This window comes from Triticum dicoccoides, chromosome 2A (assembly GCF_002162155.2).
Source record: "Triticum dicoccoides isolate Atlit2015 ecotype Zavitan chromosome 2A, WEW_v2.0, whole genome shotgun sequence".
Classification (NCBI taxonomy): domain Eukaryota; kingdom Viridiplantae; phylum Streptophyta; class Magnoliopsida; order Poales; family Poaceae; genus Triticum; species Triticum dicoccoides.
Genome location: NC_041382.1, coordinates 30,313,676 through 30,319,710, shown reverse-complemented (window position 1 = coordinate 30,319,710; position 6,035 = coordinate 30,313,676). Strand labels below are relative to the sequence as shown.

Below are 6,035 nucleotides of genomic sequence, written 5' to 3'. Positions count from 1 at the left end.
GTGACAATTGCTTCTGTTGTCGAACTCCATGTACTCTTGAATAGTACCTTTTATGGAAATTTAATTTTGTTTTTTTTCACACAAGAAGACCATGTCGTTTCTTCTCAAAACTTTACACATGAGTATAACACTAGAGCATGTTCGTCACACCTTTTATGTAAATTTGATTTTGTTTTTTTTCATACAAGAAGACCACGTCATTTCTTCTCGAAACTTTACACATGAGTAAAACACTAGAGCATGTTCGTCACACAGAATTATTTGGTATTCTCTTTTGCTATTTTTAAAATGTATTTTTTCAATCTGGATGCGCCTAGACCAAAGTTCCATTGGGTATTTTTTCCTTTTTAGTCAAACTTCATATGTAGCGTTGTGCAACTCGAGGTCACTGGAATGTTTCAGCAAACCAGGAATCACCGGACTGGAAAACGTGACAAATGAACTACAAATGTGAATTTTTACTGCATTCATCAGTGATACATATCATAACAAGAAACCACATATTGCTTTTTTTCAATTAACATTGTATATTTTATTTCTTTATTTAAGAGGAGTAATGCGCCACACTAGCGTTGTAGACACATGGTTTGACACATGACAGGGCGTAAGGAGGACATTGTCAACTACTCTATCATCTTTTGTTCCACATTTCTAATCGTAAGGAGGGTGCAAACTGCAATTCAGTTTAAACTGTCTGAGGCGGCATAAGGGCCTCATGTGCTACAAGTACCTGCACAACCATTACATACATGTGTTCTACCCTCCACTATTAATTATGTCACATCAGATTGATCATGTGAATCGATTCATATGGGTAGGAACGAACAAATACGCTCCTCTGAGTATGACATATCTATACTTGATTCTTTCTCGTCGGTTTTAGATGAAATTTGATCTTTCAAAATTTGCCAACCGAGCAGGAGGCAGAGTACATGGAGTTAACATGGAGAGCTAAGATGATAGGCCCAACCTATCATCCAACAAGTCTTATGGTTTCAACTTGTTCAGTGGTGATGCAACGTATATGGATTGGGTAGAGAAGCACCGCATTTCCTGTATTGTGCTTGTATCCTATGGGACCGTCTCTAACTATGACACAACCCAGTTGGATGAGAATCACAATGGACTATGCAATTTTGCCCAACCCTTTTTTGGGGTTGTCAGATCCAACAAGTCACACAAGTTATCTGTAGAACTCAAGGTGAGATGTGTGAATAATGGATCAATTGTTGAGTGCTACCCCCAACTTGAGGTTTTGTCACACAAGGCTATTGATATGGTAACACAAAATACATTTGTTTTATTTTTATGTACAAGAATATAAAAAGGTTTTACAAAGTACTAAAATAAGGACAACTGTTCAGATTTAAATTCACGAATATACATGTAGGTCGCTTTGTTGCCCACTGTGGGTGGAACTCGACCTTGGAGGCAGTTGTTAGTGGTGTTCCTCTTGTGGGAATCCCACTTTGGGCAGACCAACCCACCATAGCAAAGTATGCGGAGAGAGCGTGGGGCATGGGCGTGTGAGTACAGAAGGGGACAAGGATAGAAGGATGAGTACAAAACAAAATCGGCAAAGTGGATGCAAAAGGCCAAGGATGCAACATAGGAAGGAGGAAGCTCAGATAAACATATTGCCAACTTCATTGCGGAATATATGTCAACTAGAAGTCATACCAATGCATACCTTACTTCAAGATAAGCAAGTAGGCAGTGATTCCAGTGGTACAATTCTTTTAGAGAGAATTTCATTTTACTTTTGTAAGTAAAGTGCTATCTTATCACCATGTAGAAGGATGTGCAATTTTTAGTGTACTAACAACATGCGAAAAAACTATTTACATGTTATAGAATCAATTCAAACAAATCATATGGAGACTATAAAACTTCATAGCAATTTTCACTTTATTATGTCCACGGATATTCTTACTGTTCCACATGATAAAATACTTTCCTATAATTAATTAATGCAAGAAGATGATTTTCTGTTCATCCTAAAATTGCTTTGGATACATATTTTGATTGTTGCGGAACTTGGAATTCTGTAAGCTTGATTCCGTGCGGAAAGTTGAAACTGAATGCCTAAATGTATATAAAACAAGAACCCATAAATGTCTCAGTTGATCAGATACATGGAAAGACACATAAAAGATTAACCTATGATCTCAATAAACATCATAGTATGCATATTTATGATAACATAATCGCGTCTCCTTTGTCATAGCCTATCACCTTATCATAAGGTGTCATGCGTTAGGCCATTTTGGGAAGTTGGAATTTCCTCATAATCTTGTTGCAATGGATTGAATCTTTTAAAACAGTGCATGTAGTATTCTCTATTAATACAAATCACCTGTAGGATGCCTCCAATTTTCAGTTAAGACATTACATTCCTATAAATACCCAAAGACCCGATATAAAAATCATATATACGAAAATTCCCTTTAGAGTTTACTCTTAACATAGTCAAATGTTTTGGACATTTGAAAGCTTCATGAATATATATCAACATTATCAAAGTTTCACATATTGTATAATATACCACACACGGTATTAATTTACAAAGTATAACAATGTATGGACATAAGATACATCATCATACACAACTTACAGACACATATGAACTATACACAGGACATGGGGACATTAATTATTAGAGAATTGCGCATATGTATGATTAGGTGGCATTTGGTGATCTTCCTATTTGGTGGGGTATGAAGGCTCCATGGCAAGACCACACATTCCCTTCTTGTCTGCAATGTCCTTCTCCATTCTCAAGTACCCATTCTCGCCCCAAGTTGTGCCCCATGAATTCTTCATCAACCAATAACTTGTGCCATCACTAGTCTTTCCATATCCAATGGCTGCAATTCCATGGTCCAAGTCAGTACCGCAGGAGCCGGTCATGACCCCGCCAGAGTAGAATTGGAATGTCATGTCGCCTCTGTCCACAACTATAGACACTGGTTGGTTTGCCACCGCCTTCATAAGGGAACCCTCGTTATTGATAGGAACATCCTCAAAGCCGGTGATGGTTGCAGCACTGTTGGATCCAGCCTTGCACTTGCCGTCGGCTGCATCATCCATGCATGAGTCCTCCCTCGCAGCCTTGAACTTCACCATGAACATCACAGTCAACCAACTCTTGCTCTGACAGTGAGATTAACTTGCCGGTTTTCACTTTTACAATGCCCTCTGTCGCGGCAACGGCAGAAAATGCCCAACAGCAGCCTAGAAATAATTGTGTTGTTATAGTGTTATCCAATAAAATTTTAAAACATATATGCAGTGCAACACATTTTTTGTGTACTTACCACACTGGCCTTGATCCTTGATAGGGGTGACAGCCCCCTTAGCCCTCCAGTCCATCGTTGTTGGAAGAGCATCAAAACTCAAATTCTCATACTTGAATCCTGTAGAAAGAACTCGCATGGAGTTTGATTTCAACCCCTTGTTTGTGTTGGTTGTCCTGAACTCATCATTGGTGATATCAGCGAACTGGTTGACGCCGAGCCAGAACTTGTGATTCTGGGCATTGAGTGTTTCAATGAATTCGACGTTGGCTTTGAAAACCTCGAACCGGCGCGCCTTGTAACACACGGCCATACTGAACCATCCAATTCTCATGCTTCGCCACCATCGACAAGTCATCGTTCAGCTCACGAGCTGAAATGACAGTACCACCGAGGCAGATGCAACCAAGGATTGCAAGAAGCAAAGCCTTGTGGATGGCCATCTTCGGTTAGGCACCGAACTGCAATGACAGTACTGAAGAGGTAGATGAAACCTAGGATGGCAAGTCTCTGTACTTTGGTCTGGTTTGTTGGATGGTACTTGGTGGCATATATAGTGTCATGTATGTGTTAGAAATAGGAGACTGAGAGATACGGTGCTTGAGCGAAGGTGGTTATGGAAAAGGGCTTGTGCGTTGCCGTGGATTATGGTGGCCGGCTACATGGTATAAAAATGATGCGCACATCTGATTGACCGGCCAGATTGTATAAAAGTGATAGGACCCAAGGAAGTACCCTTGGTGCACGTCTAATAGTGACCCCTGCTTGATTATTTCTGGAGTGTACGTCTGATAGTGATCCATGCTTGAGAAATTTCTTAATCAAAGAAAGAACAACCGTGTTCTTGCAAATAAATTTTCTGAAGAGGACCGTGAACGCGACGCCCAGTGTGTACAAAAGAATCAGGTAACCGCTTGCTAGTATCGACATGAATTTCCTGCCTGCCAAAAAATAGCATGATGATGTGACATACTATTCAACAAGAGTTGTCTAAGTTCCGGAAGGTTGGTTCCTTAGCCTCGAAATTCCCTATCTCACACCCCAGCTTGTATTTTGCTCGTAGTGTAACAGGAAAGAAGGAAAAAATAATTTCACAGAAGTATAAGACACCGGAGAAATGGACTTTTATGCAGCTGGTAGCAGGCGAAATTTAAAGACAATCACATTTAGTTCGGCAATGTTACTAACACAGTTTTCTTAACCTGGAATACTTGTATACACCGTAAGGTCTGCTCGTCTCATCATAAAAGGAGTAACCCATATGATAAACACTGTGCTTGGTTAATTGCCATACTTGGATGGGCCGCAGCCCTCAAGACAGATCAAGGTCTGCATTTCAAAAGTATCACGGGGTAGTTGATCTTGTTGGGCTGCATCTTTGATGGCCATTTTGCCAACAAAATTTAGGCGTTCTATGTACACGATACTTGTATTCCTTCTGTGCATCACAACTATACATCTTGTACCCGCAGGACGTGCACTGTCAGGAACATCTGGTACTCCGATCAGCAGCGCCACTTGTCCGTTTATCGATCAACCATTATACGCTAGACAGGTATGCTCTAACAGAATGTCGCACGCTTATTTCTCTCTCTCCCTCTCTCTCTCTCTCTCTCACACACACACACACATATTTATTTATTTATTTATTTTTGGCAGTGGACTGATGCCTTATTGTAACAATTCTTCAACAGCTGGACGGCTGGTCAACTTATATCGCTGGCTCGAATGGTGGACGGATTTTTGAAGGATCCCAGTCTGATCAATGCACTAGTCGACCGTTGGGCCCCTGAAACCGCTACCTTCGTCTTTCATTGGAGCAATATGGAAGTGGTTCTCGAGGATGCAAGAATTATTTTGGGGCTACCTTAGAGTCAGCAAGTATGCTCATAAATTGTTTAGTATCCAACAAAACGCTTTCATTAAGGGGAGGCAGATAGGAGTATCACCTGTCTTTATTCCTTCTGTTTGGAAAATAATAGTTCCTCCAAGGATCCACATTTTATCTCTGGCTTCTTTCTTATATTAAAATTATGACTAGGGATAACCTGCTGAAGAGAAATTTGAACAAGTCCATTGATTTGTTTTTCTTTTCTGAACCTGAGAGTGTACAGCACCTGTTGTGTGACTGTTTGGTAGCTAGACTTGTATGGAAGCAAATCAGTTGCTTATTCTCTATGCAAATTGGAGTTTTAGTAGAGTCAGTTACTTCCCTTTGGGTTGCTGGTAAAATACTTGACGCTCTGAATACTGCTGTAGCTGCTGTGCTCCGGGCTTTGTGGAAACACAGGAATGCCATGATCTTTAATTGAGTTGTTTGGTTTTCCTTGACCAAGATCTGGTCGCTGACCTTAGGAATGCTCAGGAGATGGCGATCGCTCTTCAAACATCATATTTTTAAAAGAACATCATATGCAGGAGCGGACAGATAGGTTCTGGCACACTAGTAGAAAAAGGATCAAACGTGAAGCACATTAGTGCCGGTTTGAATTTGAGCCGGCACTAATGGTACCATTAGTGCCGGGTCGAACGACTATGTATTAATGCCGGTTCGTGTTGCCACGAACCGGTACTAAAGGGGTGATGGCAGCCTCGCGTCAGGCTGGGGCCCCACGATCACCTTTAGTACCGGTTCATGGCACGAACCGGTACTAAAGGGCTAACCTTTAGTATCGGTTTGTGTCACGAACCGGTACTAAAGGGGTCTGGCCTATAGTACCGGTTTGTGACACAAACTGG

At 41.0% G+C, this 6,035-nt stretch overlaps 1 pseudogene; it reads right to left on the bottom strand.

Moving 5' to 3' along the window:
- Positions 1-2,703: 2,703 nt before the first annotated feature.
- On the bottom strand, positions 2,704-3,739 carry LOC119358754 (annotated as a pseudogene).
- Positions 3,740-6,035: the final 2,296 nt, after the last annotated feature.